Here is a 14,118-nt window from a genome sequence, read left to right on the forward strand (position 1 = left end):
CACCCTGCGTGATGGTGTGGGGTGCCATTGGTTACACGTCTCGGTCACCTCTTGTTCGCATTGACGGCACTTTGAACAGTGGACCTTACATTTCAGATCTGTTATCACCCGTGGCTCTACCCTTCATTCGATCCCTGCGAAACCCTACATTTCAGCAGGGTAATGCACGACCGCATGCTGCAGATCCTGTACGAGCCTTTCTGGATGCAGAAAATGTTCGACTGCTACCCTGGCCAGTACATGTCATCAGCATGTTATGCCCTTAGAATTCTATCATCTGTGTGTAACATGCAGTGTCTTTTAGTTACATATTATTCATATGTACACTCAATTCTTAGCTAAGGCATTCTTTTTTGGGGAACAAATCCACAAAATATGAACACAATTTTCAAACTACAGAAAAGAGCCATAAGAATAATAACCAGAAATAGTAGTCGAGCTCATTGTAAAGATCTGTTCAAAACACTGGGAATTTTAACTGCTCCATGTGAACACATTTACCAGTCAGTTGTACACATCAAAAGTAACATTGGCAATTACTGCACAAACAGCTCTCTCCATGACCATGCAACAAGAGATAGACTCAACTTACATTTACCAAGAAAAAATAAACATAAAACTCAAAACAGCATTTTCTACCAAGGAATAAAACTGTACAATAAATTACCAAAAGAGATTAAAGAAATTTCAAAAATACACTTATTTAAGAAGGCAGCTAAAAAGTACCTGTTATGCAATACATTTTATACATTGAAGGATTACTTAGATAAAGCAGAGTAGGGGTTTGATAAAAAAATGTTATACAAACAAATAATAATAATAATGATGATTATAAAACATCCAATATTCCACATAACACCTTCACTTTATTATTTTTCTTCTTTTTTCCTTTCTAGAGACACTCTCCCCTCAAGCTATGCATAGCACAATACTAACACCTCTTCCTCTTTCTGAGCTCAACATCTCACTCATTATGAAGGGATGCTGACTCAGTTTTTCAGGATAGCAAATGGGAACTTGCAGTACAGAAAATGGCCCAAGGATCACCTGTGTGTGTGTGTGTGTGTGTGTGTGTGTGTGTGTGTATGTAGTGAGTGAAGTGTTATGAAACAATGTGTGTATAGTGTGTGCAGTGATTGATAGTGAAATATGAGTGAATAGTGTGGCATTACATTATTTAATGAGTTATTTGTAAATAAATTATTGTATACCAGGAGTAAAATCTAATGATTGTCTCTAACTAGAAGTCTGTAAATATATGTGTATACGAATTAGCTTATTGTAAATTGATCTAAGCTTGTAAATACTTTGACATGTCCTATATCCTTGTAAAAAGAGATCTACGGATGAATAAAACTACTACATTCTCCAGATCTCTCACCAATTGAAAACGTCTGGTCAATGGTGACCGAGCAAATGGCTCGTGGCAATACGCCAGTCACTACTCTTGATGAACTGTGGTATCGCGTTGAAGCTGCATGGGCAGCTGTACCTGTAGACGCCATCAAAGCTCTATTTAACTCCATTCCCAGGCGTATCAAGGACGTTATTACGGCCAGAGGTGGTTGTTCTGGGTACTGATCTTTCAGGATCTATGCATCCAAATTGAGTGAAGATGGTATCACATGTCAGTTGTAGTATAATATATTTGTGCAATGAATACCCGTTTATCACCTGCATTTCTTCTTTGTGTAGCAATTTTAATGGCCAGTAGTGTATGTATTTTCCGTGGCGTTAATCATATTAACGTTTAGACTCTTCATTTGGTTTTGCACCGACAGTTGAAAAGTTCTTAATTTACTATTTATTGGAGTGTGCACTGGGATCAGGTGCATCAGCTACTTCACAACCAAGGAAAGAAGTTCTAACATGTTCACTAGTAAGATGCAGCGCCGTTGTACTGGATGTATCTCGCAGGTGTAGCGCGCTCTGACAGGGCAGGCACGTCCGTTACGTGAGTCATCTCCGAAGCGCTCATTCCTGCACACGAGCACTTCCTCCGCCGCGATGAGGGCCTCGCTCGTGCAGCCAGAGGAGCGGATAAGTGGGGGGGAGGAATCGACAGCCGGCAGAGGGGAGCCCGGAGCTTGGCCGGGCTCGCTGCTCACAGCCGCTCGCCTGCCGGCGGCAGTTCAGATCGATGAGAAATGTGCTGTGAAGGCGCACCTTTGATTTTCCACGGTTGTGGAAACGGCTCCATCCACGCGTATCGCGTCGCAGCACGCGACGTGCGTGACAACGGAAATATGGCTGCCCTTTAATAACGGCACATTACGTGCATTAAAGATTGAGATCCTGATCTGCTTTAGCGCTCTACTGTGGTGTGGCTACGCGCACGAACAGTACGCTTTCACAGATAGCAGAGAAATGTCTACTCGCAATTAGATACAAATCTGCTTATTCATTTCAAGGTGACTAACTTAAATCAGCGTTGTTTTTTTTCCTTTAAAGATCAGCTCTGTAGAACGCGTACAATGAAAAAAAAAGAAAAAAAATGAGATGAAAACAAACAGGAGTTAAGCCTTGCCAAGCACAATGCATTGACTAACAGACTGTACACTGCTCAGCCTTTTGCTCGGGTTCGATCCCTACCACCATCCCTTGCCCAATTTTTGCATCGCTCACTTGTTCGGTGCTAGGAAACCAAACGAAGTATGATTTTGGCGACACAAACAAACAAACAAAAAATTTGCGTGCGCAGTGGCCTGATTGGCTAGCTCCAGTGCTAATGAACTCGGAAGCGGCGCAAAATGTCGAATTTTTTCTTATCAATAATTTCTCATCACAACCTACCCTCCAACATCTTCGAAAGCTTTTCAGACTGTTTCCCCCCAATAACAGATAACGTCATCATCGATAAAATGCCTCTTCTCCGATCGATAATCCTTTGATATGCGTCAGTTTTTCTACTTGTTCGACCAACCGTGAATCACTTATAAAGGAAGTACCCCCACACTATCTCTTTTGACATAAATGTGTTAGTCCATTGAGAGACATGTCGTGCCACATAACTATTGGTTGCACAAAACACTTATTGCATTCCTGAGATTTTATGATTATCCATTTACTTCTAGAAATGTATGATATTTCTGTAAAGAATGAAACCTGTATACCCCAGGTTACAGGGCCACGGGCATGTCCCCCTCCCCCCTCCCTCCCCACCTATTCGGCCGCCTTGTGGATGCTTGTGCGCCATTAACACAGCCTATGTTGGGCGGTCCGCTGTCAATCGTGCATCTCTGTTGTCGCGTTAGTGGAATCCGCGACAACGGTCACAGGTCATTATGAGGTTGCAGAGCCGCCCGCCCGTATGATACCAGGAAAACTTTCCGAATCACATGGTGGTCATCTCACGCTCAGAGAAAGGAAACTATTTCGTGCAGAAAAGACATCGGTGGATAGAGCACTTCATCAGTACTCTGATTGTAGTAATATAGTGTATAGTTTCAGCGAGTAGTTATATTTTGTTGATCTTGAATGATAAGAGTCTGAGTGCTAGAACACTGGCTGCTCCACAGTCTTCTTCTGTTGCTTGTGCCTTTGTCCCGCATTACCGCAGGGTCGGCGTGATTAAGGTCGAATTTGGCTTAGTTAATTTAAGGGGTGGCTGGATGCCCTTCCTGTCGCCACCCCGTTGGATGAGATGATGATGAAGACAACACATCAACAGTCCTTGGGCGGAGAAAATCTCCGACCCACCTGGCAATCGAACCCGACCCCCTTGGCATGTCATTCCGCCGCGCTGACCACTCAGCTACTAAGCCGGACATCAGCTGCTCCACAGTATCAGGCCTAATTAATATATAAGTCACAGATGTGATTTATGGCGTTTTCCAAGGAAGTGTAATAGGCCTTCTGTTGTTCCTTATCTGTATAAACGATTTAGGAGACAATCTGAGAAGCCGTCTTAGGTTGCTTGCAGATTGTCGTTTATCGACAAGTTAAGTCACCAGAAGAACAAAACAAACTGCTAAACGATTTAGAAAATATATCTGTATGGTGCAAACATTGGCAATTGACTCTAAATAACGAAATGTAGGAGGTCATCCACATGAGGGCTGAAAGGGATCCGTTGAACTTGAGTTACACGATAAACCAGTCACATCCAAAGCCCTTAAATTCAACTAAATACCTAGGAATCACAATTACAAACAATTTAAATTGGAACGATCGCAGAGAAAATGTTGTGGAGAAGGGTAAGCAAAGACTGAGTTTTATTGGCAGGACACTTACAAAATATAACAGATCTACTAAGGAGACTGCCTACACCACACCTGTTGTCCTCTTTTCGTTTACTGCTGCGCGGTGTGGGATCCTTACCAAATAGGATTAACGCAGAACATCGAGAAAGTTAGAAGAAGGGCAGAAAGTTTTGTATTACTGCAAAATATTGGACGGAGTGTCACTGAAATGATACAGGATTTGGGGTGGACATCATTAAAACAAAGACGTTTTTCGTTGCGGCAGAGTCTTCTCACGGAATTTCAATCACCAGTTTTCTCCTCCGAATGCGGAAATATTTTTTTGGCGCCGACATACACAGGGAGAAACGGTCACCGAAATAAAATAAGGGAAATCAGGGCTCGCACGGAAAGATATAGGTGCTCGTTTCTTGCACCCGCTGTACGAGATTGAAATAACAGAGAATTATTGTGAAGATGGTTCGATGAACCGTTGCTAGGCACTTAAATGTGATTTGCGGAGTACCCATGTAGATGTTGCCATAAATGAGGGCTAGCTGAAAAGTAATACCTCCCAATTTTGTATGTGAAAATTCTTAAAGCTTTTTAAATAAAACAAACGTTATTAACATTCTGGGTCTTTATTCCTCATGTCGACATTTTTATTTCCGCCAACTAGAGACCAGTTTGTTGGTACTGTCACTGTAGACTGCCTGACCTAGTTGACGGAGCCGCAACCTCACCACTGCCTGCACCGCTTCATGACTATCAAAGTGAATTCCCTGAAGGTGTACTTTAAGTGGGGCCATGTCGGGACTCTATGGAGAATGATCGATGACAGTGAACCTAAGGTGTCGGATTGCTGCAGATGCCGCAGAGCTTTTGTGTGGTCTGGCATTATCATGATGAAAGAGAGGATGTTCCAGGTGCGGAAGAACTCTTCGAATTAGAAATTCTCACGGACCAACAAAGTTACATTACACATCGCCAGTTTACGATCTGTAATTCGGAGCCCTCTGCTGGCAGAACGCTGCAAATATTCGGATGTGAAGAATAAAGTTGTACAATGTTACTAACGTTTGTTTTATTTAAAAATCCTGAAGAGTTTTCACACAAAAAATTCGGAGCCATTACTTTTAAGTCGCATTAATGTGACCGCCTGTCAGAAGCCTGAATAACCACCTTTTGCAGCGCAGACGTGCAGGAAAACAGTCAGTAAGTTCGTAGAAGGTATTGATGGAGATGTGGAGCCATGCCGACTCCAGTGCCCTGGCCATCAGTTCTAGGTTTAGGTTTCATGGTTGAGGATCCACTGCGCGAACGGTCCGATCGATGTGATTCCACAAATTAGAAGTTGGGATTAAGTCTGCGTGGGTGGCGGGGGGGGGGGGGGGGGGGGAGGGGGTGGCCAGGTGGCCAGTGGAGTACGATAAATTCACCCTGCTGCTCTTGAATCACGACGTGCACTGCGAGCTGTATAACAAGTTGCATTTACGATGCGATCGTGCCAAGGAAAGATGAACTACGTGCAGAGGTGAACATGGTCCCCAAGGATAGATGTATACTCTTGTGTTGATCCATTCTGCCTTACGGAATGACAAGTTCACCCAGGAAATGCCGCGAAAACATTTTCCAGACCATAACGCTCCTCCTGCAACCTGGATCCTTTCGACGATTGTTGCAGGGGCGTACGCGCTAACGACCCATCTCTCCGATGGAGCATAAAACGTGACTCACCTGAAAAAGCTACCTGTCGCCGCTGTGGCTGTCCAATTGCGGTACTGACATACAAATGAACAGCAGTCAGCATGAACCAGGCGCACGCTGCTGAGGCCCATACACAGCGACTTTCGCTGGACGGTCGTTCAGGAGTCACTGTTAGTAGTCCCATTGTTCATCTGCGTCGTCAGTTGATAACAGTTGCACGCCTATTCACTCGTTCACATTTCTGCAGCTGTCTTTCACCCCTATCAAATGGTTCAAATGGCTCTAAGCACTATGGGACTTAACATCTGAGGTCATCAGTCCCCTAGAACTTAAACCTAACTAACCTAAAGACAGCACGCCCGAGGCAGGATTCGAACCTGCGACCGTAGCAGCAGCGTGGGTCTGGACTGAAGCATCTAGAACCGCTCGGGCACAAACCCCTATCATCTATGGCCTGTGCTGCACCGCAGTTGCCTCGGTTTTGGATAGCGCCATTTTGCCTTGAACAGTATACTTTAACCACTGGAGCACGCCAACAGTTTACAAACGTACCGGTTTCGGAAATGCTCCGACCCTTGGCCCGAAAGCCGATGTTCATGCCCATTTGGGCGTCCATTAAATCGCTCTGTTTCCGCTTTAGGACACCGACTCCAATATTTCCCGCGTCTCCCCGACACATTTTATACAGCCTCCACTGCTAGTGCCGACAACTGCCGTCTATGAGTGGTTACTTTACGTTGACGTCGAACATAGGCAGTGTCACATTAACGTGACTGGACCGTGTTATTCAACACTGAACAATAAATGTACGATTTGTGCTATACAACATACATCATACAGCAAGACTGCAGGTTTACTTTGTTAGGAGCAAGAAATAAACAAATATTCGTCTGGATACTTGTCTTCCCGCAAATTGGCCAATTTCCTTACTACAGACATGGGACACAGATGTATGACCCTACACAGCCTTGAGAAGAATGCCTCTGTCGTCTCGGGCGATAAACGGCAGTCTCGCGATCAATCCACTGCTTACATGTCGTTCCTTATATACTCGCATAGGAGTTGTGCAACACTGCATATACACTCCAGCAACGTCCTTAAACAGAAACTAGTTGACAGCAATTTACAGAATTTGGTGTGCTGTCGGGAGCTTTTCCCCTATACGCCATCGATGAACAAATGAGGAATTTCAGTGATTAGAACTGGAATTGAACAGAATACGCACTTGACAAGAACAATATGTGATGGTCTAGCCGTAGGAGGCAGCAAAATCACTATTAGTGCAGGGGAAAATGAGGAAATTTGGCGCACCGAAGACATTTTGACCATAACCGTTATTCTATAACACCCAGAGGCTCCAATTTTCGTATAGCTTTAGCCACATGTGTTCACTGTACCGTATCTTAAAGCCATAAATATACAGCTACGCATTTTAGAAAAAAAACTGATAATAATGACATCACTGCATTGCATCATTTTACCGGACATATCGGACATGACGCAGTGAGTGGGATAAAGTGGCGCAACTAATGGTGTTGTTGTGGTCTTCAGTCCAGAGACTGGTTTGATGCAGCTCTCCATACTACTCTATCGTGTGCAAGCCTCTTCATCTCCGAGTAACAACTGCAGCCTACATTATTCTGAATCTGCTTAGCGTATTCATCACTGGGTCGCCCTCTACAATTTTTGCCCTCCGCGCTTCCCTCCAACACTAAATTTATGATCCGTTGATGCGTCAGATCGTGTCCTACCAACCGATCCCTTCTTTTAGTCAAGTTGTGCCACAAATTCCTCTCCTCCCTAATTCTATTCAGTATCTCCTCACCAGATACGTGATCTACCCATCTAAATTTCCGTATTCTTCAGTAGCACCATATTTCGAAAGCCTCTATTCTCTTCTTGTCTAAACTATTTATCGTTCTTGTTTCACTTCCATACATAGCTACACTCCATACAAATACTTTCTTCAGAAACGCTTTCCTTGCCAAAGCCAGTCAACATTTCATATCCTCTCTGCTTCGAACATCATCAGTTATTTTCCTCCCCAAATAGCAAAACTCATCTACTACTTTAAGTGTCTCATTTCCTAATCTAATTCCCTCAGCATCATCTGATTCAATTAGACTACATTCCATTATCGTCGTTTTGCTTTTGTTAATGTTCATCTTATATCCTCCTTTCAAGACTTTATCCATTCCGTTCAACTACTCTTCCAGGTCCATTGCTGTCTCTGACAGAATTACACTGTCGTCGGCAAAATCTCAAAGTTTTTCTTCCCCATGGATTATAATTTCTACTCCAAATTTTTCTTTTCTCTTGTTTCCTTTACTGCTTGTTCGAGATACAAACTGAATAACTTTGGGGATAGGCTACAACCCAGTCTCATTCTCTTCTCAACCACTGCTTCCCTTTCATCCCCCTCGACTCTTATAACTGCCATATGGTTTCTGCACAAGTTGTAAATAGCCTCTCGCTCCCTGTATTTTATCCCTGCCACCATCGGAATTAGAAAGAGAGTATTCCAGTCAACATTGTCCAAAGCTTTCTCTAAGTCTGCAAATGCTAGAAACGTAGGTTTGCCTTTCCTTAATCCATCTTCTAAGATCAGTTGCAGCGTCAGTATTGCCTCGCGTGTTCCTACATTTCTACGGAATCCAAACTGATCTTCCCCGAGGTCGCCTTCTGCCAGTTTTTCTATTCGTCTTTCAAGAATTCGTGATAGTATTTTGCAGGCATGGTTTATTAAACTGATAGTTCGGTAATTTTCAAACCTGTCGACAATTGCTTTCTTTAGGATTGGAATTATATTCTTCTTGAAGTCTGAGGGTATTTCACCTGTGTCTTACATCTAGCTCACCAGATGGTAGAATTTTGTCAAGGCTGGCTCTCCCAAGGCTATCAGTAGTTCTAATGGAATGATGTCTACTCCCGGGACCTTTCTATTGACTTAGGTCTTTCAGTGATCTGTCAGATTCTTCGCGCAGTATCATATCTCCCATTTCGTCCTCATCTACGCCCTCTTCCATTTCCATAATAATGTCCTCGAGTACATCGCCTTTGTATAGACATTCTATACACTCCTTCCACCTTTCTGCTTTTCCTTCTTTGCTTAGGACTGGTTTTCCATCTGAGGTCTTAATATTAATACATGTGGTTCTCTTTTCTCCAATGGTCTCTTTCATTTTTTTGTAGGCAGTATCTGTCTCATCCCTAGTGATATATTCCTCTACATCCTTACATTTGTCCTGTAGCCATCCTTGCTTAGCCATTTATCACTTCCTGTCGATCTCAGTTTTGAGACGTTTGTTTTCCTTCTCGCCTTCTTCATTTACTGCTTTTTTATATTTTGTCCTTTCATCAATTTAATTCAGTATCTCTTCTGTTACTCAAGGATTTCTACTAGCCCTCGTCTTTTTACCTGCTTGCTACTCTGCTGCCTGCACTATTTCATCTCTCAAAGCTACCCCCTCTTCTTCTACTGTATTTTCTTCCCCTGAATTTGTCAATCGTTCTCTAATGCTCTATCTGACACTCTCTAAAACCTCTGTTTCTTTCAGTTTATCCAGGTCCCATCTCCTTAAATTCGTACCATTTTGCAGTTTCTTCAGTTTTAATCTACAGTTCATATCCAACAAATTGTGGTCAGAGTCCACATCTAGTAGTAGTCGTAGTAGCTTTACTCATCCGTAGATCTCTTTTTACAAGGATATAGAACATGTAAAAGTATTTACAAGCTTAGACCAATTTAAAATAAGCTAATTCGTATACACATATATTTACAGATTTCTAGTTAGACATAATCAGTAGATTTACTCCTGGTATAGAATACTTTTTTTTTACAAATAACTTATTAAATAATGTAATGTCATATCGTTCGCTCATATCTCACTATCAGTCACTGCACACACTATACACACATTGTTTCATAACACTTCATTCACTACAATCACACACACACACACACACACACACACACACACACACACACACACACACACTGGTGATCTCTGGGTTATTTTCTGTCCGCAACTTCCCATTTGCTGTCCTGAAAAACTGAGTCCCTCCATAATGAGTGAGATGTTGAGCTCAGAAATTTGCCCCTGGAAATGACTTACAATTATAAAATAGTGACAAAAATGAATAAGAAGACTCGAGTATGAGCTTATTCAGTAACTAGTCTCTTGCATATAGGCTTCTTCGGACAGTAGTCACTGTTACAGTTTTCAGAACTGTCCCACCCTCTGCATTCGGAAAGACACCAAAAAGCACAAGAAATACACCGTACCATTCCTCGCTATCTTTGTCGAATTCACCACACACAACGCACAAATCTTTGCGTCTAGTCTGTTGTGCTCGATGGTGCTCTGTCCAATAGAAGTCCCATTACGGAGAGCACTGAAGGCATTTCGCAGTCCAAGAAGCCCTCTCTGTTTTATGGGTGTACGTTCTTATGAATAATATGATGATTTTAGTTTGTGGGGCGTTCAACGGTGTGGTTATCAGCACACCCGTACAAATTCCTAATCTTTTCACTGTCCAGTCTCCCCATTTTCCTGAATGATGATGAAATGATGAGGACAACGCAAACACCCAGTCCCCGGATGGATAAAAGTGCCGACCTGGGGGGAAATCGAACCCAGGACCCCATGATACAAAGGCAGCAGCTCTAGCCCCTAGACCAAGAGCTGCGGCCTCTTAGAAAAATGATGCACTACGATGTTTAGACTTTCATTAAATGTACATTAACGTATCTCTCTTAGCTATCTACGTTCATTTGTGTGAAACTGAAGGAGGGTAAAACGAAGCACTCGGCCTCAGTGTGTGGCTTATAAGAGTATAAAACTCGCGCAATGCTTAAGATAAATAATACTTACATAATTGTGAGTGTAAATGTGGAGAGATAGGCATGACAACAGAAACCTGTACTTTAACATAAGAGGAACTCTTTGAAATATTAGAAGAAACAAAGACAAAACACAGTCTTGCTTCTAGCGCTAATAACTGACAAGTAATGGTTCCCGTGTTCTGTATGCTTATTTGTATAGCTGAGCAACAGATGGCACCATCGATCAGATAAGACTCACACTTAAAGACATTTTGACGTTCGTCATTTTACCCACTGCGCCAAATTCTCTCACTCTCCCCTAATCTGTGCACAGTACAGTCCAATTTCCGAACTGCTGTCATTAAGTGAGTGGACATACTCGTGCGTGATCATCAAGAACAGTGCCGGACGACATTATTTCTGTGGATGAATAGTGTAAACACTGCGCATATTCACAGGCGACTGATGGTGGTGTGTGGAGAACGTGCATCGTCACGAAAAGTGCTCTTGCAACACGTCAACGCTCATCCCCATACGCATCGGAAAACCATGGCTACCGTAGCCGTAATGGGATTCTAGGTACTGCTACACCCACCGTATTCTCCTGACTTGGGCCCTCCTGATTACTACCTGTTCGGGGCTATGCAGAAACGTCTGAGCATGCACCATTTGACACGCTTCCAAGAATTGCTAGTAGCTGTCTTACACTGGATGCGACGGACTCTAGATAAGTGGTCCGAGGAGGGCCTATAGAAGTTGAAGTGGCCAAGTCAGAAATATATGTCGCGTGTGGCAGTACCTGGAACTCCTTTTCAGTGCTGGTAAGCCGTGGTTTTCCGATTCGTGTGGGGACGGACGTTTTCGTGTTGCAAGAGCACTGTTTGTGACGCTGTACACTCTCCGCACACTGCCGCCAATTGCCCGTGAATGTCTGGCAGGGTTGACACCCTCCTTCCACAGAAACATAAGCAATGCCTAACCTAAATCATTTTCAATGCATCCGCGGTGCAGTAGTCCCGTATAATAGCGGCAGCGATTATATTATCCCCTAGTTGTCCCAGGCTGTATCGGGGCTTTCACGTAGGTGCTTTTAGTCGTGAAAGGGGTCGCTGAGATAAGGTTCCGTTTTACAAGGAAATGCGGCTTAATGGACCTGCCCGGGGAGAGCAGCGTCCGATACGTCATATGTTCAGACGGAGCAATGGTTAACATGGTGGACTCATATTCAGAAGTAGTGGTTCAGACTGTGAACAGTTTTCCTAAATTGTGACAGCTGTATATCGAACGACTCATTCAACAAAGCCACATAAAGTTCCTTTTGTTTGCAGATATAGCCACAGGCTTTTCTGTCGACTTAAGGTCAATATTTCGTTCACGATAAAAGCTATTTTATGAACTGACTCTAAGTTGAGTCTCTCCGTAACTGCCATCTTTAGGGGATGTTAAAGGACCTCCCGCATTTGCGTTGCTTGGAAGCTTTGCGTTGGGTAGAAGTGGTTCAAATGGCTCTGAGCACTATGGGACTTAACTTCTGAGGTTAACAGTCCCCTAGAACTTAGAAATACTTAAACCTAACTAACCTAACGACATCACACACATTCATGCCCGAAGCAGGATTCGAACCTGCGACCGCAGCGGTCGCGCGGTTCCAGACTGTAGCGCCTAGAACCGCTCGGCCACCCCGCGTTGTGTAGACACACGTGCAACAAGCAGAGGTTTGTGTTCCCGGTAATAAACTCAGCTCACTGATACACCGTGTAGTTAGTTAATAATTTTTTTTTTTTTTGCAGAAGCTCATAGAGAATTGTAAAAACATAATGAGTATCCATAAACTTACAAGAACTTACTAGCCTGATTAATTAAAGTTGTTCACCATATTTTACGTATGAAGGAAAACATTGGAGACATTTGTTGCTGAGAGACTTGTTAGAATGAAAAGATTCTTCTGAAATTTATTCCAAATACACGTAACAGATAAACGTATACTTGATTCGTTATATGTCAGCTGATGATAGAGATTAACCTCCGAAGCACAGTGTAAGCAATGACTGGCTGCATTGTGTGCTGGAGTATGTTTTCCAAAGTCTCTTGTTTATCATAAAATCCTGTTTATAGGAAGGCGAATGCACAGGCTTACTGATTGAGGATGTGTTTAACAGCTTAAAATTAATTTCGTCTTCGACAGTGGTCTGTGTCCATAAACATTGCCAAGTTGTAGCTGATTAAGATTCCACCTTCAACTTTGATGTCCCTATATATCGCTTGGTGTTTCATACTCAGATTAGCCGAAGACAAGAACCATGCCACGACAGTTGGATCTTCTGGTTGATAATTACGTCACGGAAAGCCCTTTAAGATCAATACAAGCTATTCGAGTTTCAAACCTTCCAAAAAATTTCGTTACAACCGCTATCCGAAACAGAAGTTTTATTTTGCGACAATCTCTTCAGTATATCTGAATTTGCTTTGTTCGAGCGATTTCTCCTATAATTATTCACAAGGGCCGAATCATGCTAAAAGGAAGATGAGATCGTAGCGCTTCATTTATGGCCACGATATTCGCAAACGTGTGAGCGACAATATTGTCCAGATGAAACAGGATCTTTTTCAGCACAGAATGGGATTACTTTTTCATCAGTCCTTGGGTGATATTTATGCTCAAAGGTTTTTTTTTTATTTTCCGGATAGTGAGTAGAGCCACAATACACAAAATGTCAAAAACTTTAACCACTCCTCGGATCGGTTAAACCCACTATCTTGAGCATATGCGAAAGGACACAGCAAGCGCTTTGATTTTTACACTCGTTTGCATTAGAAGTGACGTTTGAAAGTTTCATCCAACATGACGTAGTGCCTCAGACATTCATTTGGATTGCATGTGATTATGGTCAAACTCTGTTGGCAAATGGTCACACGATACCGCTTCTGATCAATTGCGGGCTGTTGTAAAAGCATCTACCTCGCATTCAGATGTCAATGCAAGATCTTGAACATCAGTTCACTATATTTTCAGCCTTTGAAGCCAGTGAGTACAGGATTTGGCTGAATTAAATTCGAGAATTTTCTCATAAGCATTAGCGATGCCAAATTTTCTGTACTCTCGTCGTCTATAAATGTGTCTGCAACATTTTTTTTTACTTTTTTGCTGTAGTTAAATAATCCAGAATCGAATTCCCATATATAAAACAGCTGCAAACGTCTGATTACTTTACAAACGAGTTAATGCCTTATATATTTAACTTTAAGCATGTAAGCGAGAAAAAGTTCAGGAAAGGTTTGAAATTGTGCTTAAAGTTTGTTGGAAGCAGCAAAGTGCTCTCATTGTCAAACGCTGGATCAATATGACCTGTGTAATTTTCGCTCAGTTTTATGCAAAAGCGGATTTTACACTATATTAACTTTTAT

Source organism: Schistocerca gregaria, chromosome 1, assembly GCF_023897955.1.
Source record: "Schistocerca gregaria isolate iqSchGreg1 chromosome 1, iqSchGreg1.2, whole genome shotgun sequence".
Taxonomy (NCBI): Eukaryota; Metazoa; Arthropoda; class Insecta; order Orthoptera; family Acrididae; genus Schistocerca; species Schistocerca gregaria.